At 41.2% G+C, this 23,408-nt stretch overlaps 1 protein-coding gene and 1 long non-coding RNA gene across 2 annotated transcripts in view; one reads left to right on the top strand and one right to left on the bottom strand.

Annotated features, from left to right (window-relative positions):
• Positions 1–4,395: 4,395 nt before the first annotated feature.
• Positions 4,396–6,910, bottom strand: LOC132076219 (uncharacterized). The gene is made up of 2 exons (XR_009418879.1): positions 6,838–6,910; positions 4,396–5,164 (listed from the first exon to the last, which is right to left on the bottom strand). It is a non-coding gene; the product is annotated as an uncharacterized LOC132076219 (long non-coding RNA).
• Positions 6,911–13,197: 6,287 nt separating this feature from the next.
• Positions 13,198–23,408, top strand: part of RHOBTB1 (Rho related BTB domain containing 1) — a 48,331-nt gene continuing 38,120 nt past the window's right edge. The window contains exons 1-2 of the mRNA XM_059477400.1: positions 13,198–13,378; positions 17,772–17,867. The gene's annotated coding sequence lies outside the window, so the exon portion shown is untranslated. The remainder of the gene's footprint in view (positions 13,379–17,771; positions 17,868–23,408) is intronic.

The raw sequence follows: 23,408 nt of genomic DNA, 5'->3' as shown, positions 1-23,408 counted from the left end.
TAGAACCTCAAATGAGTACAGCAGGAGATTCCACACAGGCATACATAGAACATGTGTGTACATATCCAAATGGCAGAACCAGGCATAGAAGACAAGCCCTGAGAATCACAGCCAGGAATTAGTGACTGTATCAGCATCAAGGGATCACCATCAGCCAGGCTTTGTGGTGGAGGAACACCATATGACCACATTCAATTTCTTCTTTGAAATGCCCTGTTCACTACAGCAGTAGTAGAAATGGTCATCTTAACTTCTAACAGAATTAGATGTAAGATCTGCACCTCAAGGAAAGTATAAGCTGTGTTCTTAGTCTGACATTCCTGTTTCCAGTGGATCCCAAAGGCCATTGGAAGAGGACTATACATCACTTTTTCTGCCCCGGGCTCAAAGTAATTTGCTATTTTGCATAAAAATGGCCTTCGTGAGTCTGAACAACTATACTTGAGTATCAGTAATTAGGCAAGTGACAAGAAGGCTACTACAGGTACAAAATGTGTTTTGTATGTGTTCTACATATTTCCAGTGCACCAAAGATATTTAATTAGCTTCATCCATATTAATAATGCTGAGAAAAAAATAATGTTGATAAGAGATCCCCACAGCCCCAAGTGCTTTCTGACCTAGTACTGCAAGAGTTCCCTTCCTCATTATTTTGAACTAGGTTCCTTATGTTATAATTATAACAGGTAATGTTATTTCTGTCCAAGCTCACGAAGTATCAAATGTGTGAGAGGAAATTACATGCTGTTTTATAGAGCGCCACTTGGAAAAATTTGATTTGATATATAATTTTAAGCTTATGGAGTCAACTTGCCATGTTAATTCTGAATTCATAAGCATTGCCTTAGGTTTGGTTAATGTGGTTTTGTATTTTAATATAGAATAAAACAATAATGTAGCATCTCTGCCTGAGAGAGATTCAAGACCTAAGTAGAAATTCATTATAAGGAAATTAATTCCCCATGGTGCAATGTGAGGTCACCTGGGCTGAGTAAAGATAACAGCCAGGATTACGTAGAGTAGCCTTATTTTGGGATATCAAATAAGACACATCATAAAAACTTGGGGTTTCAAAGGACAAGAGATCCACTGTTTTCAGAAAGAAGGTAGCTTGAGTGCCACCAAAAGCAATGAGCCAGTAAATCTTGGAAAATAAATGCTTTATTCCAAGAAGAAAAAATTTTTAAGGACAAATATCCTTTTTCCATTTTGCATTAGGCACTTAAAAACCCTGCCAACATTTGCAAAGCTTATATGATTTAATGATTGTATGAGAAGAAGCAGCTGTAAGGAAACTGACAGCTATGAAATCCTAAAGTAAATTTTGCATAAAATACCTTTATTAATAGGTGGAAACTTCTGTATTAGAGGACACTCTCCTATGCTGTGCCCATTGAAGTAAACACAACTTTTCATAAAGCTGCCTTAAAATCACAATATAGCAACAGCTACAGTAGATGTCACAAGACCTACACAGAGGAGAATACTGTCATTCCCTACTTAATGTGTCCTTTCTGCTGTGCCTAGCTATCATGCTTAACTAAATACAATAAATGCAATCAAAGACTTCCTCTGTGATGGTACTAAAAAAGTAAGTGGATTACTGGAGGGTGGGGATGGGCAGGGCAGGCTGAGGGGTACAGTCACTCTACCATCTTCCTAAGATAAACTGTATTTACATTTCCCCAGTGTCTGGTGTGCAGTGACCTTGAAGCCTGACTGTTCTCACAGTAACTGTGTCAGGTGTGACAGCAGAGGTACTCAGATAGCTGCACTCACTGCTGCAGCAAGATAGAAACCAAAGGAGGGCATAGGCCATCCTTCACTTTTAAGAGGATAATATACTTGATGATCCATCACTTTGGGTCCATGGCTTTATTTTTGTACCTCTTACTTCTTGTACAGAACTGTGAAACTGCTTAGGAGTGCATTGTCATCCCCAGCTGCCTCTGAGCCCTACCTTTCCTCAGATTTTAAATGCCTCTTGGTATCCCTCAAAAGGCCTGTGGAAATATGAAGTTTCATGCCTCTCTACTAACACCCTCCACTACCTCTCCTCCCTCAGAAAGACTTTTTCCCCAATCAAGTATATATTTGTGAACATAATAGCAAGAATATGAAATCTGTGCTAACCATTAGGAAGCTACCAATATGCTGAGAGCACGTCAGTGAAACAGTAACTGGAAAAGAATGTACGGGGATTTTCTGTATCTCAGGTTAAGGTCTAAACCAATTTATTTTAGCTACTGTGCAAAGATACCTGTGTGGATACCATTGCTAAAACTGGCCCATTAAACCCTAAGCTCCATGCTGAACTGAATTTATAAATCCTCCTTAGAATCTTCCTTGGACTATCTAAACATTGCCTTCCTTAAGTATTTATGAAGATCAAAATCTTTGATGCATCAGAAAAAAATACCACATTTTCCTTCTTGTTATACTGCCTTGCTTTGCCAGATAGCACAATGTGCATAAAATACATTTGGCTCTTCTGTGACCATGCAAAGAAACAGCCACTGTTTGATGGGATACAGCCATGCTCCTGGCTCCCTCCCCCTCAGCCTTCCACCTCAGGAAGAATGGGAACAGGGGGATCCTGGACTGCAGCCCTTTCCCTGTGTTCCTGAACATTTGGGTAAGCACTCAGCACATCCTCATACCTGCCAGAGACTCAGGGGCAGCCATGAATTAAAGACCAGCTATTTTTTTTCTTTCAATGCAATGTTTGAAAACCTATTCAAGAGCCTCTTCTTTATCTTCCTCCTCCCTTTTTTTCTCTCCTCATGACTGTCATTTCTTTTGACTGAGTATCATATCACTGGGATTGATTGCACAAGAGTCACCTGAATGCCAGTCACAATGTTTAACCTTCCATTCACCTGCATGCTCTGAGACACATGATCTCCTTCAAACACTCACCCTATGATTTACAGGTCAGGGAAAAGTGAACACTGAGGCAGCAAAGTGCAGGGCTTTAAATGAGCTGAAATGAAATGTTTCATATATGTAGGCATTGCTAAACAGTAAAGTCCTTGTTTATGATACACCTTATTTTACCTTCAACCCACAGTGACTTTATCACACTTCATTTGTAAATTCTGGGCATAAATTCTCACAAAGCTAATGTATTTCATTTATTCATACTGGTAAATCTTTCCTTAAGAAAGTTGTCCTGCTAAATCTTTTAGGGCTGAGACAATGCCTACAATTGTGCATCAGCTGAAAATAAAAAGCCTTAAGAACAGGCCAGTTTTTCCTGTCCAGGTTCTATGGGAAATCAGCACCACATATTTCCAGGAAGGCTACACTGTTCCAGTACCAAAAGCTATGTAAATCCATTGGCCCAAGACTCCATTTGAACTAATGGCAAATGGAGCCTATGGCAGTACCCTTACTGATACCTAAATTACTTGGCAGGCTGCTGCATTCTAAGAGGGGACAGAAGAAATAAAAATCTTTATCCCAGAGGCCCAAATCTATTATGCAGCAGAGAAGTAAGACAGTGTATTTCACAGAAAACCAGGCTAGTAAGAAAATAACTCCTTAATAAACAACCACTCTTATGGCATGACAATTTCTTTATATGCACATACCTAGTCCCACCCAAATATGTCACCATTTCAGCCTATGCCAACTGTTGAGTAAAGTTTAGCCGTGGTACAGACACTATTAGATCCCCAGAAGATGTAAACATGAAATTGTATCTTCCTTAGCTCTGCTACTCACAGATCTACTTGTAATCCAAGAGACAAACTAGACAAGGCATCCTGGCAGATCCACCAAAGTTCTCACTGACTTTCTCCCTTGGCAGCCTTCTAGTTTCAAAAATGCAATTCTCTTCTCCAGCTGCTAGATGCAGCAACTTCTGAAGACATTGAGTTTATCAAGGAGAGTCATTCCAGACAAAAAATCCCCACACTCTAGAATTTTTCAGATTTACACTAATTTGTGCTATGGGACTTTTCACTTTCATTGCTTTATTCTGCCACTAAAAAGTAGATATGAATCCCTTTTATTCTCACTATCTGGGCAGCAGTGTCTTTGCTTTTATTTCCTGACAGGATCAAATACCAATGAAAAAATATTGAGTGCTTGAAAGCTCAGAAATAGAAATACAGCCTAAGAACTAAAATATTTTCAGATGAATGCATGAACTCTGTGAATCAAATTTTGCAGTCACCAATCACCAACTGCTGCTTACTCCTCTAATGACCCAGACTAATACCAAAATAAAAAGACCCTTGCTAGGTAATTCAGAAAGTCAGTCATGTCACTAAGGCTACATTGTTTGGGGTTTTTTTTTGCCTCATAGATCATCTTAGTCGAAAGTTGAAGTCATCTATTTTCCACAAAACAAATCTCAAATTTAAAAATAACCTGGCTTTTAACAATAGATTTTGTCAAGTTTTTCCACTTTTTATTCTGTTCTTGGGAGCCACAATATGTAACAGTACAAGTGCTGTGATAAACAGATGACAGGATAGATTACCATGTTATCTTTTAAGAGCAAAAACAGATTCAGGGTTAGAAAGAAAGGAAATTTCTACAGTCTGAAGTATTGACACTGATCTCTGCCTGACTTGCCAGGCTAGGACTTTGCAGCTGATTTGCTACCAGTACCAGCGTCTCTGACCTGCTGATGAGAGGAGGAGCCTCAACATGAGACTCTGCAGAAGTGCTGCTGGTCTGTACTAGATAAGGAAAGTGCCTATCACTGCAAGTTCAAATCCCATTCCATAGAACTGAATCTTGATGCCCTGTAGGTGCTGCTGGTGACTGTAGCACCAGAGATGCCTGGTCCTTGCAGCTTGGAATCTGACTGTGTGTTGAAGATTCACTGGCAGCTTTAAAAGCCCTTTGGCTCTGTGACTCAGTTTATTTAGGACCATTAGGATAACTGCCATCTATGCAGATAACTCGTAACAGTTTCTCTTAGCAACTCTAGGTGCTGCCATCTAAACTGGTAGGTAGGATGCTTCTTTCAGGTTTCTCAGCACAAGAAAGATGTGGACATGCTAGAGTGGGTCCAGAAGAGGGCCACAAAAGTAGTCAGAAGGATGGAACACCTCTCCTATGAGGAAAAGCTGAGGGAGTTGTTGTTTGGTCTGGAGAAGAAATGACTTTGAGGAGACCCTATTGTAGCCTTTGAAAACTTGTATGGGACCTATAAGAAAAATGGGGAGAAACATTTTAGTAGGGTTTGTACAATAGGACAAGGGGTAATGTTTTTAAACTGAAAGAGGGAACTAGATATAAGGTAGATATTTTTTACAATGAGGAGGGCCAAACACTGCCACAAGTGATGGATGCATCATCCCTGGAAACATCCATGGTCAGGCTAAACAGGGCTCTGAACACCCTAATCTACTTGAAGATGTCCCAGCACACCGCAGGTGGGTCGCAACTTTAAAGGTCACTTCTAACACAAACTATTCTATGATTCTCTTATTACTTTGCTGTTTCAGCATTTCTGACCAGATCTAATTGTTTCTTTTCCCCTGTATCTTCTGTGGACTGTTTAGTGTACACTCCCAACTCCATAAGTGATACGATGCACTCTTGTATTGAGAAACACAAATGTCCATTTATGGTTTTTATGCCAGTGGATTGGGTTAACCCTAAACACTGACAAATGCCAGGCTACAAAGAGTGAGTCACATCACAGACAGTGTTCTGGATCTTCAGAACATGAAAATACAACCAAGAACTCTTTATGGAAGTTGTCAAATTTTCAAAACTCACATTCTTCCTAATAGACTCTAAATGAATGGGCAAACAAAAAAAAGATACTTCAACATTATCACTAAATTTATAGAATTCCCTAAATGGAAAAAAAAAGTTCACAGTCTATGAACTATATAGAAATTCCAGTACAACACTTAAAAGTTCTTTGAATGATTTACATATGTTCTAAACATGTCATGGACAAAGAAGTATTATCCTGTAAAGGCTTAAACAAACTATCAAATACTTGTAAAAATGTCTATCAACTCTTTATAAACTGGTGAAAGAACCTGTTAAAGAGCAAGTAGTTCAAGTAACAATGCCTACACCAACTGGTCAACTCCTTTTACAGGTTTCAAGACATTTGGATTTCCCTGAAATATTTTAAACTATGATTCTTCAAATGCTCTGGTGTTTTCTGAAAATTCTAGCAAAAGAGCAACCAGTATCCAGAAAGTGTGATGGATCACTGACAGTGATCTTGTTAGAGACAATGAAAAGTTTGATTGAGTTTAGTGCCATATGCACTCAGTCTGAAAAGAGTAAGTAATCAGTAACAAAGCACAGGACATTTCCAAAATTTCCTGTATGTACTAAAATTGTCTTCACATTTTTCTTTTTTTGAGCTACAGGAGCTAGTTATGTATCCAGAAGAAAGCTTTTCTGTGGTTATCAAGACACATAGATCTTAAGCCCAAGTGAAGATCTGCAGATTAAGTACTAGTTTTGCATAATTTAATTAACTATTTTCATTAATATGTAAATCTGAAGATTTGAAAGCAATAATCAGTATTCCCTTTATTTTTTCCTCATATTTCCTAATTCTCTAAACTTGTTAATAGGTTCATTTAAGTGCATCTGGCATATTTTCAATGTCTCTGTTGGAAAACACAGAGAAAGTTTTTTCATGCAGTATACCACAATCTTTAAACATAGAGGCAATAAAAAACATCATAATTCTCTCTCTTGGTCTTCTTTAACTCTCCAGTTCCACAAACAATTAAATCCAAACCATCAGATCCAACATCTTGCTAGAACAAAGAAGTCAGAATCTCTTATCATTATATTGCAAACATTACATATTGTTGTTTCCTTATTGCAAGAGTTTCATACCTCTTTGGTGTTTCTCACAGGCATCTCCTCTAAGTACTGACTCCCCTTCTTCTCACAGCAGCAAATTGACACCAGTTCCCCCTCAACCAACCACCCCACTCTTTTATAGCACTCTTCTTCTCATTGACTACAGCTGTGGTCTGTTGTTAAAGTCCAGCTTGTTCCTAATCTCTAATAATTGCCTCAGCTGCAACTCCTTAGGGGTAAGATTACTTTCTATACTACCTTTATTTTCTTATAATCTATCCCCCTACAAGAATCTGAATCCAGACACAAGGATTACTTACTGACTGCCATTGTAGCAGACCTCTCTTATTTTCAGTGAGACAACTCTGGTCTCCACTAGTGGATACACTGCAAGGTGATAATTCTTAACTTCTCTCAAAAGCTGACAGCAAAATAAGGATTCCAAGTGCACATGGAACAAAGGAGAATTTCTACTTTGCACTCAGGTCCTCTGTGGTCTCAGAAATGGTTTCGTGCTGTGTTGATTTTGGCTTCTGAGGAGCCATGGCACTTACAGCCCACAGCAGAGGGTAGCAAATAAACCTGAGGTTTGAGTTTGGGCCTTTTTAGCAGCAAAAACTTTTGTTGAAATGTTTTATATAAGCACCTACATTTTGTTTTAGCTGATAAATGGGAGACAAAAGAAAGTGACACAGAGTGTTTCCCTTCACAAAGAATTGAAAACAGAGAGCAAGTCGATTAAACAGCATGAAAAATACTACTACACTTAAATATCCTTTTATGGATGGCAGCCTATTACCAGGTCTAGAAAAATGTTCACATTGAGGTTCAAACTCCCAATAACAAAGCATATTACTGTAACTCATTGGACCAGCTTGAGAACTATCAAAATTGCCAATGTTTACATTTCAGATATAAGAGTGAATAAATTTTTGCAGGCATATCATAATCTGAGCTATCAGAAGGCACTGATTTTCCTATAGTTATACAGACTGGCTAGTTTTGGCCAAAGTTCCTTGGTACTGTAAGTGGTATTTGTGAGGATAGAAACAAGGAATTCTTTTACAGCAACCAGTGTTTGAACTGATGCATAAATCATCACAAAAACATATGCTTTTTGACTGTGATGCTTGTGAGAGACTCCCACACACACCGCACAAGAGGAGTTTGGGCCTGGATGATGGGGATTTGGAGGTGGTGTGCTCATTCTATCTTCCACACTGGTGCAGACTTCAAGATAAGGAGTGGAAACACACAAAACAATTTGACATTTGAATAGGAAGGGAGATAAAATTGTATCTTTTTGCTTCGAAACTCATGGTCACCAAAAGAATTTGTGCCAGCAAACAAGTAATTGTATTAAATCCAATACAGATTTTCAGCAAAACAGTGTTTAATTCACAATGGACCTGCTCTCCTTGAGTTACAGCTGATCACAAATGCTTTCCAAGCAAGGTAAAACTGTGCTGTTCTAGTTTGGTAGCATTTAACATTTGCTGCACAGTGAAAGGTTATGGTGAAAGGCTCTTGAGAACTAAGCCTACATAGTATCACAGGTCTTGGCTCGTTGTACAGAGGATTTGTTAGGAAAGCAGCTACATTGGTGCAAATCCTCTGTATTGGCAGAGCAAACAACCACACACGCTACGCAGTGTTGCAATCCATCTGGGTTTCAAGTGGGGATTAAATTCTGCAGCCCAGGCTAAACAGGGGAACTATATAGCCACAAACCCTTACCTTGCAGGAGCGCACGCAAATGGAGGGACTGAGCCACTTCTTCTCTACAGCACATTCATCCATGGGCTCTGCAGTCACATGTGTAGAAAAAGGAGGGGAGGGGAGGGGAGGGGATGGGGTAGGAATATTTTGCTCTCTTCTTGTACTGCCTCAGTTTTACATCTGACCATAACAATGGGTAAGCTTCAAACAGTTTAACACTCTACATCAGTTCATGATCTCTTTTTCCTGGATCAATTTTGTGTAGTTATGAAGTCATGCAAGCTTTTCTTGATGAATTTTATTCTTTACCAAAGACTAGTTCAGTGTGGTTAAACATATTCACTACATTTAATAAAACTGTGAAAATAAATGAGTGGAAAGGCTTGTCTTTATCCTCCTTCCATAGCATTGCTGTTCTTTCCACTGTTCTTTGGAGTGTACTCCTCAAAGGCTTGTCCAAGCTAGTTATAAGCATTTTTATTTTAAAAGAATGAACTGTATTAAGACATGATTTTGAGCAATGATGGATAAAGAGGAACTGTCCATCAAACCAGAGTTAATAAATGTTAATTTCTTTGAACCACTAGAACTCAGGAGCTCTGCTGTCACTTATGCTTTGTGCTCATAAATATGTGTCACTTGTGCACATATTTATGAGCACAAAGCAATGGGAGATTCAGGTTTTCCAAAATCAGGAATGGATTCCCTCTGCATTACTTTTGTATAATACAGATTCAACATTTCCACAAACTATTTCTCCTCAGGATAAAATATTTCACTATTACAACAGTCTGCCAGTGAAATCTTTTTTCTCTCACAGTTTCCAAGTCAGCATCCTTACCCAGATAAACCTCTGCCAGTCTTACGTAGGTTTGTCTAGCATGAACACAATGGGATTCATGGTGGTGACTGCTTCAGTGTTTATAAGATTATTTTTATAACACTCTATAAGGACGAGATAAACTTCCACCAGAAGGTTCTAGCATACCTCCTGACGTTTTATTTGACTCTTGTTCTGCTCACAGCTCTCACTGAACCATTTATAATGTTTTAGGTTTGGACTTGCCAAATCCTCATAGGGAAGAACTAAAACCTCTCACTCCTCTGATTTGTTGTATTGAAGCTGTAAGAGGGCCTTCTAAGAAAGGCTCTGAAAGCCCTCAGGAAGGCTCCTGACAGTGATTGTGATGGCTCTTAGGAAAAACAAGCAGACTTCAAAGCCAGTACAATCTTTGCCACACACAGATGTGGAGAACAGGAACTCCACCTGTCCTAACACCAAATGAGAGGGAATAGGAATGGAAGCCAGACTGGGGACTCTGGGCAGAGCAGGAGAATATTTAGCAAGAGGATGCCACTGTCAGAAGTCTGTTCCAGACCAATGTGGCAGTAAAGGGATACAGTAACTACAGTCATAACCCTAAGACAATAGAGGATAAAACATTAAAAACATCCCAATAAATTGTAGCATAATGAGCCATTGGCTTCCCAGCCTGTCTGGAAAGCCTGGGACATGCTCATCCCCATGTCCCATATGACCTCCTGTGTCACCACAGTTCACGTGGCAGAACTGAACACATGAACACTCCCTGCTCTCCCATGGCACAAAGGTCTGTGCTCCATTCACTGCCAGTGACTCCTATTGCTCCAAGGCACTGGTTGGAAACAGCTGAGGAGACTTCCAGAAAGCTCACAATCTACCTCCATCCTATGTAGTGAGTGCTGAAGAGTACAAATGCACTTACTATCACAAAACAGATTTTGTTTCATTTTTCTGCAGAAAAAAATTACCTCTCCCAAATCTTTTACCCTTTAAGAACCCAGACATATAATGAAAGCCATGAGTCACCTGAGCTACTCTAGTCAGACTAATGTAACTGCAGCTTGGTAATGGTGTAGCAATGAAAAGACTCACAATCATAAGCATTTTTGTCACCTCAGTATCTCCTGTGAATGAGGAGAAATCACATCTTGACATTATGACTGGTATCAGTCTGTCTTATGTCTGGGTTCAAGAGATAAAGTCATAAAAGTTACACAACTGTCAGCCAACAATTATTCTTAACGGCAAATTACATAAATTGTTTTTCTTCTATTCCTGGAAGCCTAGAATTTACACAGCTTCTCCTCATCTATTCCATGTGCACTTTGAAGGATAATGGTACTCCATCTCTGCTTATAGATGCAACATCTGTAATTTTGCACAAAAACAAGCACAATATTAAAAGCATAAATTAATTTTTCAGAAATCAATATGGACTATAAATGAAAGTTGGTGGAAAGGGAGCAAGTATTCTGTAAGATCATTAGCTTTCCATACTACTGCCTAATTAATTTAAGGCTGAAATGGAATTATCATACCTTAAAGGGGAGGTGATTTACTAAATACTTGCTTATTTTTCCCTGAATGAAACATACAGTCTCAGCATTGAAGGCATAATTTTAATGTAATGAAAATATCCTACACCCAGTCACTATAGATCAGTGATAAAACAGGAAATCCTGCTTTTGCTGGCATGAGAAAGTAAATAAGTGAGACTACCCTCAGACTAGCAATGTTTCCTCTCTGATACAGCTGAGAAGCTGTCTTGCGTTGGACTCAGTCTGGGATTAAACACGAGAGTTCAATTTCTAAAATTGTCAGTCAAGAACCTTTCAAACAACCTAAATCCATTTTGAAGTGCTGAAGGAAATGCATGAAACAGAATCAAGCCATTCAGTGTTCATAAAACAGCTGATTTAAAGCAAACTGTATAACCTGTTGTGTGGGTGGACTTTTATCTCATGTCGGTTTAGTTAGCAAAGCTAAAAATATTAGCCAATACAAGGTTGGAGGTTGTCCTCTGAACAGATGCAGATGATAACCCTGGTGAGCTCAGCTGTCTGCTCCAATTGCCTTGCAAATGATAGTGTGTTGCCAGCACAAATTACAGGAATTTAGACAGTTTGTTTGCACAGAGTGAAATTGCACAACTATACAATTCTGCACGCAAATACTGTGGAAGCATGGTGGAGGCTTCCTTGTTGGGGCTCTAAATATGAGTTAGCAGGACTCTGTATAAATTCTTCCCAAATAAAACAATCCTTCCAATTCTGGGGAGTAACTATGGCCTAGCAATCTTTCTTTGTGCTTGGTACCACATATGCAACAAAGGTCATTATCTTTCAGTCATTTATTCTAAACTTTACATTTAGCCAGGTTTCTAACAGTTTCTGTCCACTTAATGAGGGCTTCAGAATTCCAGTGCCATTTGTTTTAAAGGCTCAGCTCCTGAAATCCTATGATCATTCTCCCACATTTCTTTTGCAAATGTAAAACACAGGGTGTGCTAGTGTTTGATAGTAGACTAAAGCTGATTTATGTGCTGAAAGCAGTCTGTCCCTGGCATCACAGAGCTCTATACAGGCTAATTCCCCCTGCTGCACAGCTCAGCATCCTGATACAGCATGCATGTATATTTCACTATTCATACAGTACACAGCAGGTATATTTCAAGCCTTCATGACTCCACAGGGAAGCACATGAAACGAAAATCATCAAGAGAAGTGAGAAGATTCGACGAACCCTGCTTCTCTTATGTTTTTTGTGATATGGGGGCTAGGTTCATTAGTTCTGCACAGACTGCCTGATCTCTGCCATTGAGATAGGAGAGCAGCTTGGCTGCCAGCCCAGCCTGCCTCTCTACCTGCATTGCTGCCGGCTCCTGCTGCCCTTAGGCCCCGTGTCTCAGCCCTTCCCCTTCCAGAGGGGCTGTGCTGTCAGGAACTCCCCGTGACCACCATCAAACATCACCGACGAGAAGCACCGGCACAAGGGCCGAGTGCCTGGGCCCCACAGTCCTCCCAAATCCTCCTCAACAGCACAGGATGACCCAGGGTGGAACATTGAGTCCAAGACCCTGAGTAAGCAGAAAATTCCTTTAACACCAGGCTATGGGCCGTTCGTCAAATTTACCTAAGTATTTCAGCAATACATTCTACAACCGTTTTAAATGCCTGATGGAGCTGGATTATTTACGGTGTCCCGCTATTGTTCTTTTTAAAGACTTCTCTTAGCGTATTATTGATAGAGAGGTCAGACACCCTAAGGGCAGTGTAAGGGAAAGCATCCTGAGCGGAAAACAGGCTTAACGTTTTTTTTAATCTACGATTCAGCACGAAAGTCCTGTGTGGGGAATCTGAGGCGAGCAGTGCGGTGGGATTTACTCGTCAGCAATGTTTAACACAGGAGTATTCACAGTTCAGGGAGGCGCACACACCTTGATCCACATCTCATGGTGCGGATGCTCACACGGAGCAGGGAGGAGGCGGCTGGGGACCCCACCCTCTCGCGCACGGAGGTGATGCCATTGCGGCCGCTCCCCGCACGGGGCCCCGCAGGATTTCCTGCCTCAGCAGCCCCTCAATTCCTGGAAGCGCTCTCTCCCGAGGGCAGGAAGGGCGAGCGCGCCGCCGCCGCCGGCAGCCCCGGAGCCCCGTGAGGGGCGCGGCGATCCCCGGCCCCTCAGAGCGGAGCGGAGCGGAGCGGCGCGCGCCCTTCCCGCCGCCGCCGCGCGCGCGCCGCTGCAACGGCCGCGGCAGCAGCGCCGCGTGCCGGGGCGCGCTCACGTGACGGCGCTCGTTGGCTGGGACGCGCGCGCCCGCTCCGCGCTGGGCACGGCACAGAACGGCACGGCACAAAACAGCACGGCACGGCAGAGAGCAGCACAGAACGGAACGGCACGGTACGGCACGGCAGGGAACGGCACGGCACAGCAGGGCGGGACGGCACCGCACCCGAGACACCGCACCGCCCTCCGCGCCCCGCCGAGCGTCACTTGTGTCCTGTCCCCAGGCAGTCCCGCTCCGCCCTCAGGTGAGTGAGACGCTGCGGCCCCGGGGCAGGCGCGGGACGGGCAGACGCCGCTGCCGCCGGTCGCTGCCGCCGGTCGCTGTGGGTGACCCAGCGGGGCCGGGCGCCGTGGGAGCTGCGGCGGAGGAAGGAGCGGCGGGCGGCTGGGCACCGCGGGGCTGGGACCGGCGGGCCGCGGGCGCTCCCCGTTCCGGGCCGGCTCCTGACAGGAGCAGCCCCCAGCTCCCGCTCCAGGACGGACTCCGCACCTGCCCGCCTCGCCGTGATGTCCCGTTCCCTCGCCCTGACGTCCCGTTCCCTTCCGCGGTAAGGTCAGAAATGCGGACGGCTCGCTCGGGTGTCAGGCGGTCCTGCTGCATCGCTCCCGAGCCGTTCCATACCGTTGGACGTGTGCGCTCATTCCCTGGTTTCCCACGGTGCACGCAGGGCGCTGGGTATTTATCATTACACCTGGCTTGACTTTTACGTGCTCCTGCAGAGGGCTTCTTTACAACATTCACCTTGGCTAACTCCTGTTTGTGAAAACTAAATGGACAAAACTAAATTCTGTTTGTATTTCACTTTCTGGGTATGGGTTTGCACATTTGCCATAGAAATGAAACTTTCTTCTCGTGTAGAATCTCCAGGCACTTTCTGCATGCACTTTGTTTGAAAAGCAATTTGCTGAATTAACGTAGCATGCACAAAGATAACTTGAGTTGACATACTAGCAGCATACCATCTATCTCGTGAGCAAAAATGGAATATTCCTGCCCTTAGGTTCCTTTTTAATCTTAAATTATTAATGGTTCTGTGCATAGGAAGAATGAAATTTGTAATTGGTACAGAGTGCAAATGCATGTAGAGAGCTGGATACAAGAGCAGCTGGTTATAAAAAAGGATGTGCCTCCCTAAAAAACCTTGCATGAGAATGACATTCAAGAGCTCTTTCCCTTGCTTACAGTTGTTGAGAACCTCTGGGGAGAAGCAGAAGGCCATACTAGCCCAACTCTTCTGTAGCTCTTGGGAAAAAGAAATGACAAAAGGGAAAACCTTTTCCCTATTTGGGGAGCATAGGAAAGCTGAGCTTTAGTTACTTGCACTTTCGTTTAGCAGCTGTTTGACTGAGTTGTTGGGGGTGCTCTTAAGATAGGGCTAGTGGCAGTCATAATATCTCATCCTCTTTTAGAACCTGATTGTCAACTTCACACCCAATGTTGTCATTTGTACTTAGTTAAATGGAAATATTTGTATCACACTTCATCATGTTGTTGTCTGTGTAATCAATGCAGGAAAAAGTTCCTGTTTCTCTTAGAGATCCCAGAAAAAAAACATAGTTACCAAAACTGAAATAGAAAGGGCAAAACACTTGCATTTGCTGTGTGTCCAACATTTAGGGTTTGAATGTATGTTGAAAGGAAGTGTTGGTTTAGGTATCAATGGGAAGTAACATTTCTACGGTCTGTTCAACCATGTAATGTAGAGCAAGTGAGGTGTGTCATAGTAAAGATTACAACAGTGAACTAAGGTTCTGCTCTTTCTTCTACTTAAATTTCTCCCAGTATTTGAACTTTTAAAGGCAAAAGTTTGAAGTGAGACCATGTTAAGCAAGTCAGAAACATAAGGCTTAAAAGCACTTTTCTTCCATGTAATCCCTTACAGTTTGTTGAAGAGGCTTGGAGCAGATGTACTGTGAATTTGTGGTGTTACAGAAACTGAAACCAATGCACAGAGGTGATGGGCCAGTTAAAGGAAGCTTGTAAAAAAACTTGAGAGGATAAAATTCTGCAATATTGTTAGTTTGGTAATAATAATAATAATAGAAATCCCCAACAAACCAAAACAAAACAGGAGTGGGGCAAACACTGGATCAGCTAAGGCTTCTGAACAACACAAAGGTGAAGCTGAGGTGGATTTGAGGGAAAAACTGGGCTGTTTTCTTGAGTTTTCTGTAGTGTCAGTGTGTTAGAGGAGTGTCTTGTCCATCACATAAGAGGCTTCTAAACCAGATTAGACATGACTTGGCCACAAGGAGTCATCCAGGGAGCCCAGTGTTCCACCTGGCCTCCCTTGTGATCCTTCTGGGTCTGGTTTGCACTGGAAATGCTCCACTTGCCAACCTGCAGCAGGTGTTCCTGTTCCTCACCTGCCTATTTAAAAGAAATCCCCCACTTTGGAGAATTACACCATGCAAGTACATCCCTGAGTGAATTACTGTGTGTTCCAGCAGGTTTTATTTTCCCTCAGCCCACGGTGACCTTGCTGTGTGTCCTGCACACACGGTGTGCTCGTAGCTGTGGGTGAGCATTAGCCTGGGTACTGCCTGGGTGCAGAGAGATGGGAGAGAGAGGGAAGGGCACTGCCACTGCCAGAGCTGATGCTTTCTCTGCAGGCACACAGGGGGAGGGTCACAGCAAGGCAGCTCTCTCCTGAGCTGTGAGCTTCTCCAGACTCTGGGAAGGAAGGTGCATGTGAGGTTCAGCTGCTCTGTTCCTCTGAGTGCAGATCATCATCACAGAGAGAGATCTGCCTCCACTGCCATGGTATGAGAGCTGTTTGTATTTTGGAGTTGTAATAGTGTAGAGCAGTGCTAATTAAGAACTCAGCTATCTTCAAAACCAGAAAGGGGAAGACTGAAGGGCAGGGGGATGAAGGCCATAAACTTTTATCTGTGAAGTGGAACTTTTAGGCTTATGCTTTAGTAATGATGAAAATCAGGTTTAGCTACATTTCTGTCTGCTTACATTCTTCAAACAACTGGTCTCATTTTACAGCATAACAATTTAAAAAATATCCCAGCAAGCAAGAGAGTCTTAATGTGGCCTTTAATAGGAGAATAATGTAAATGATTAATGATTGATGAAGAAGAATTGTGAATGAGCTTGTGGAAGGGCTTTGCATGTCTGTTTGAGATTAAGAAGGATCTTGATATATCCTTGGAGGTCATGTCTGTAGATTTTAATGAGGGTGAAGCAGAGAAAGGCAGTTAAAAGCAAATGAGATCTCAGTAATGTAAAAACATAGAAAGCTCTGGGTTTATGATCAGATAAACCAGATGCCCTTTTTTTAGTTTGGTTTTTTTTAAAAGAAATTTTCTGAAAGAAGCTGCAAGTAACTTCTAATCTGCCATCAATACTCAAGAAACAAGTAAACAGTTACAAGTGGTACAGTATCACATAAAGTATCTTTTTAAACAGTTTTAGAGCCCTGAGTATTAATTAATAATTAATAATTTGGGGAGCTGTTTAATTGTGGGTTAAGGCTGTTATTGTAGGGCTTACAAAGGGAGCTGTGGGGGCCTGCCTTGGAGGAAGTAAGGGTGAGCACAGCAGAAAAGATGGTGAGAAGATTCTCCACCGTAATAGCTGCATGAAACATGGCAGTTCAGGAAGACTGATATGTCTTTGCCACTAAAATGCTCATTGATAAGTAGCAAAAGGAAGGACAGGACTCCTAGAGGACATAAACATCATCCCTCTAGCTCTAGTGTCAATTCTTGTGGCTTGTCTATTCCACAGAGGTGGAATAAAGTGTTACTTCATTTTCTGTTTGCTCTCTCTCTCTTGTGTTGTGCTGGGTATCTACAGAAGGTTGTAACTTCTGTGAGAAATTAACTTCAGTCCTAAATTCAGTTCTGAAATGATCCTGATAAGAAGGGAGAAGTGCCCGGTGGGCCACTGCTCTGTTCATTTGAAGACTCTGCATTTCACTGCTGCTATTTAAGTTGGCCTGAACCTCTGAAACCTACTTATGCCCCCAAGCTTTGCTTTTAGGGCAGCATCTGAGGTGAAATCAATGTTATTCCCACCTTTGGTTCTTGGAAAACCTTCACCTTGCTCCTGGATGGGAACCAAGCCACAATAAAGTAGGCATTTACCAAACCCAATTAAGGACTTTTATAGTTAATTTCATTTGTTACCAAAGGGGGGAAGCAACACAGAATTCCCAGTTCATGTGTCATCAGGCTGTCAGCTCATATTTTAGAGTCTTGTCACCTTGAAGGTAGCCAAAAAAATCCCTCCTCAGAGCCTGTTGCCTAAGAGAGAGGAGTTGGTTAACTGGGATACAGCAGTGTTAGCTTCTGACACCTAAGGTGGTTTGAGTTTTTTTAAATTTAAATCCATAAAGAAATTATTCATGAAAAAGCTTCATTTGACAGAGTTGTGTCAATCTCCAATTATACCCAAAAGCTCATCAAGCTACCCATGATTTCTTCACTGCATTGGAGCAAAGAGTGTTTTAATAAAGATACACAGTTTACCTGTTTCAAACTTCAGAAGACTCTTTTATTGACCAAGCAGGCCTGTTTTATAATATAAAATGCATCATAAAAGATGTTGTTACTATTGCATGCATTGTAATTTTAGGTTGAAAATAGTAAAGTTTATTCTCTTTTTTTCCCTTCTTTCCTCCTTAGGAGTGCCATGTTAAGAGAAAGACATGAAGTATTTTTAAAGAAATTCTGCTTTTGATCAAGCTGCTAAAAATGGATGTGAACATTTTCTCCTATGAGGTAAGTATTGACAGGGAGAAATAAAAAAACCCCTGAGTTGTTTCACTTAGTGTTGCCTTTCACCCCTGCTCTTCTGACCAGCAGCTTTTGGTCAAGTATTTTAGAGTTAAAACATCTGTGTCTTGGCAAACTTTGCACCAAAAGTCTTAACTGAAAAGTCCTGCAAATAACAGTTTTATTTACAGGATTAGTCAGCTTTGTTCTGATACTCCAGAAGATAAAAACAAATGTTGGTGTTGAAGGGTTGGTAATGAGCAGCTTCTGCACAGAGTAGCTTTTGACCCAATGTCAGCCTTTTTTCCAAGCATCAAAGAAACAGAAGCTGCAAAGTCTGATTTTCAAGAGTGAATTCTCACACAGACTAACTGCAGGTGCAGGAAATGAGTGAGATCCTGGGATGAAGGAAGAGTTTGCACCACAAACATGTAGGTACTTTTCCATGCATCCAGGCAGCTTTCTCAGTTCCTGCTCTAGGCAGCCTAGGGAAAAGTGGGGCTTTTGCCAGCCTGAGTTACAGATGTATATTTATATTGCTTTTGTCAAGTATCACAGCCAGATCTTCACAGTTCCTGCAGTAAGTATGTAAGTTAGTTAAACCAAATACATGTCCTTGATGTTGGCTCATGGGAAAATTCAGGTTTTAAGGAACCTCTGGAGATCATAGAGTCAAACCCTCTGCTCACAATTTGGAGTAGTGAATGAAAGTAGGTCATTTTCATCCACTGGCCTTCTCAGTCTGTTGTATGTCAGAAGTATTAACAAAAGATGGATTTATAGCTTTCCATATGTATTAAATGTACATTTTAATAGTGCAGATAGGGACATAAGATGCTACTAAAATTTGCCAGAAGGGATAATGTTTTAATTAAGACAGGATTGCACAGGAATGGTCTATTTCTCTAAACAAAGGAAACAATAAATCTCTGATGTGTTGTTTTCTTGCAATTGCAAATGAAACCTCCACTAACACTGACCTAATGTCATGCTGCTAGTATTTTCAAGATGGGTTCCCTGCAGGAATTACCCCTTCCCAGGCATCTCTGGGGAATTGATTTATTTACTTCCTCCTGTAAGCAAAATTGCTTTCTCATAATAAAAGGAAGGGAAGTGAACACTGCTTATCCTGTCTGAAACATGTTACTGAAACATTTCCTCTGAAGTATAAATATTTTTTCATGCGAAAACATAGTGACAATGTGAATAAAAATAAACATCTTGTCAGGAAGCTTAGGGAGCAATCTCCCCCCTGGGCTCTAAAAGTAAACACAAACCAAGCATCTCTCCTCCCTCCATCATTGTGTACTACCAAGCAGAACATTCTGTGAGCCCTAGGAGTAGCTACTTCCACTGTTTTGGCCAGGGAGGATTATACAATGAAGGGGTTAATCTTGTCAGGAGAAAGACATTTTAGCATTCAGAGCCTCATTGGAGGGTCAATGAAGTGAAGAGACACTTGGTTTACTTTGGATTTATGCTTATCTCTATGTGCTTTGAATTGATCCCTCAAAATTGGTAATTTAATAGCTTTAATAGTTACATTAGTAATTTAATGAGCCCCTTTCAGGACATCATCAAAGACAGACATATACTTTGTGAATAAAAATAGAAGTAATTTTACAGGTAATGCAGTTCCTGAAAGCCAATATACAGTATTACACATATGCAAGTTGTGATTGTTATGGTTTAACCCCAGCCAGAAGCTAAGTACCATGCAGCTGCTTGCTTGGGTACAAAAAGGTAAAACCCGTGGGCTTAGGACTGTTTAATAATTGAAATAAAATAGAATAATCGTTTGAATTGGAAGGGAGAGAAATAAAACCCCAGAAAAACAAGTGGTGCACATGTGCTGGCTGAGGCCCAGCCCAGCCCTGAGCAGCAATTGGTAGCTCCCAGTTGATTCCCCCAATTTCTACACTGGGCATGACCTTTTAGGGTATGGAATGTCCCTTTGGGCAGTTTGGGTCACCTGTCCTGCCCTGCTCCCCCTCAGCTTCTGGTGTACCTGCTCACTGAAATGTCTCAGTTTGGAGTGAGCACCACCAAGCAACACCCACAACACCCGTGCGTCATCAGCGTTCTCATAGTGAGTGCGAAGCACAGCTCTGACCAGCAACCAGGAGGAAAATTAACTCTAGTCCAGCTGAACCCAGGACAGTGATGCTATGAATTATTTAATATGCATTGATTGATCTCACCATCAAAAAGTACCTATTGAGGGAAATGGCACACCCAAGAATCCAAATTTCTCTTTTCTCCTCTGCTCCCAGTGTCAAGCCTTGCTTCCCAGTCTGTTTTAAAATGAATTTCTGAGTAAGATGTATAGCTCACGTAGGTATATTACAGAACAATATTCTCAGAAACTTGCTGTTTCCACACCAGTTCCTGTTATTTCTCTTATTTGGTCTCACTTCTCAAAGTGAATATATCTGCAGGTCTGAAAAAAAGCTAACTTGTAGATGGATATGTGCTTGAATCAGAAAATGCTGCCTCTCTGGAAGGTGTGTATTTGTAGAGGTGTTATTTACTCCTTAATATCCCAGTCAAAGCTTATTTGCTTTTGGGCTTCTGTGTCACTTGAGGTATTATGAGACAAGTAGTAGTAAATTTAGCTGTCTGGGTAAAGAAGCTACTGCTCTCTCAGAGATTAGTGTCTTCACAGTCAGTGGAATAAAATAGCTACTGCCTCTACAGTGCAATCTGGCACTTGAATGTATCTGACAATTCAGAATGGTAAATACAAAGTTCTGGACTGTGCAAAGCCAGCAGAGGGGTGTGTGTGCAACAGTAACCTTCAGCAGAATTAAATTTGTCGGAGGAAATTTTAAATTTTAAAGCTGCTTGAACTAGTTCTTCTCAGACTTATGGCTGCTTATGACTAGATTAGAAAACAAGGACTGCCTTGTGTGGGTGGTTCAGGTGTGAGAGGAAGGGCAGTGTTGCTGTTTGTTGCTTTTGATCTTTGTAATTAAATTTATGTTCTCTAGCACTATTTATCATACTGTTGAAATCCATGTTTCTGACTTTTTCATGGGATTTGCTGTGCTTTACATTAAGAAGAATGACTGTTTTTCACAACACCTATGTAGAATCAGGAACAATTTGTTACAGTTAGGTGGGAAAGGAAGAAAGAAATGATGCAGTTCTGAAATGTCCATTAATTCAGGGAGATTATGCATCAAGGTACCCAACATAAGAAATCAAAGCTGGGATATAAAATCAGTGCTGTTCCATCAGAACATTCTCTTGCCAGCTGGAATTACCTGTCTCTCACACCTCTGGAAGCAAGGGCCTAGCACCCTCAAAATGAGGATTTGCAGTAACAAAAACATGGTATGGTACCAGTACCTGAGCTTTAGCTGCTTTTTGTTTTCAGCTGCTTTCTCAGTGGTAGAATTTGCTTCTGCATGGGCTCCTAGATGTGCTCAGCATGGGCAGGTGTCCCAGTAATTGTCCTGAGCAACAGGTACAGTTTACACTTGAGATGGATGTATGTATGGGGGTAAATAAGATTAATACCTTTGTAGTTCTTCTCTTCTACCATTACCCACGAAAAGAACTATTGCCTGACTCACAAAAGACTTTTAAAAAGTTTAAAAATAGAAAGCTACGTGTCTTGCTGCTTTGTTGAAAGAGAAAAAGCCCCTTCTAGTAGAATTCATGTTTCTTTGGCAATGACTTTCAGGCAATGAGTGGATGAGAAATTTCAAGGCACTAGAATATCTTTGATTTTGTTAAAGCTCCCTGAATGCCTGATTAGCTTCAAAACCACTGCTATTGCTGGTTCTAGCTTGTTTTTAATTTTACAAAGGTGTATTCTGTTCCTGACACATTTAAATGCTGCAATTGTAAGTGTAATTGGAAGGTGATGTCTTTTACTCAGTACTTTGCAAATTACACAGTATACACACACTCCTTTAAGTTCTCTGATTTGTGCCTAATCTGTAGTTCAAACGTGTAACAGTGATACTTTTCAGGCAGATCCTGGAAGTAGTCCTACACCCTCTGTGAAAACTGCAAATATATGCAAGAAGTATGTGATTTCATGGTTGATAGCTTTTGAATGGTAGCATTTAAAAGAACAAAATCCTTCTTGGAAACTATTCCTAATAAACATAATTAGGGAAGTTTCATCAAGCAGCCTGTGGTGAAACATGCAAACTGTCTTTATTGCCTGCTGCTTAGACTTGGAATCACTTGTGTGTGATTTCTTCTATGGATCACTTGTGTGCATTCTTCTGCAATTTCTGCAATTACCATTATCCTTCAGCTACACCATTTTGCTAGAATTTATAGAAAGTGTTTCAGAGAGTGAAAGATATCCATCAGAACCAACCCTGGTAATATTCTTTTTGCATATGGTTTATGGTCCTAACTCATTGGGGAAACAAAAAAAAAAAAAGGAACTAAATTTGTTCAGGCATATTGAAGTAAACCTCTAAAATACATGAGTGACATTTGGAAGAAATGCACAAGTAGGAACCTTGTGTTGATATAATCCAGTTTCACCTACTGAATTTGTTGTGTTGCAAAAATGCAGGCTTTGCAAGGCAGTCTTTGCTAGTGTGACTAAATCATGTCAGTAAACTGGTGTAAGGTGGTGGTAAGAGGCACAAGGTCTTACCTTCCTGGCAAAGCTTCCTCTTTCAAAAAAATGAGTGGTTCCAAGGTATAAAACACACAGAATATAACAAAGTTTGAATTTTGGTCTTGAATTCATAAAATCCCACAGTGTTGCTACTGTGTGGAATCACACTGTTCAAAATAAATGTAGAATTGTACTGTAATCTTGGGAGGGATTGTAATCCAAATAAGCACACTCTTTGAACAACCTAGTGAAAAAATACTGAAGTTGCAGGTGCATCATTCATTTCTGGTTTTTTTCAGCTGCTTTATGATCTTTCTAAGACAGGCATGTAGCAACTGATTCTGTGAACTTTTTCTTCTTGAATTACTCCCCGAACTGAAGCCCAGAGGAGTCCCTGGAAGCTTTTCCTCTACTCTTTCAGAAGGATTTATATCAGGCTCTTAAAACCATAACTGGGTCTTACTTTCATGTCTAGCTCACTATGGGACAGAGGTAGAGAGGAGTAAATTGTAGCTAATAAGGCTGTTTCTCTAAGATCAGTGATGATGAGATTAAGCTGCCTTTGATTCTTCTACTTAATCCTGCTCTGTTGGTTTGACAGCCTATAAAGATCAGAGTATGGCTGGTGGCTGCTGTTCTTGTATATAAGCAGTGATTCAGAGACCAGGAACATTAGGCTTTGGCAACTGTGAAAAAGGCGACAAAATCCACTTTGTTTCTCTTCCCCTCACCCTACCCCATGTTTTCCAGTTCCTGTAACTAGAGATCTGTGTTCAAGACTTGTCCTCATCATCTCTTTATACCACCAACAGAAGGAATTCCAAGCAGGGGTGGCACATTGTTGCAGAGATCTCTATTTTTTTATTGCTCCTGTGGAATTTCTGAAATCTTTGATGACTATTTTAGGTTCTAAAATTTGGTCTGCATTTTGTATCCTCCTGTGTATAAATCTACTA

Source organism: Ammospiza nelsoni, chromosome 8, assembly GCF_027579445.1.
Source record: "Ammospiza nelsoni isolate bAmmNel1 chromosome 8, bAmmNel1.pri, whole genome shotgun sequence".
Lineage (NCBI taxonomy): Eukaryota > Metazoa > Chordata > Aves > Passeriformes > Passerellidae > Ammospiza > Ammospiza nelsoni.
The sequence above is the reverse complement of the archived record's forward strand: the minus strand, read 5'-3'. Positions and strand labels throughout refer to the sequence as shown.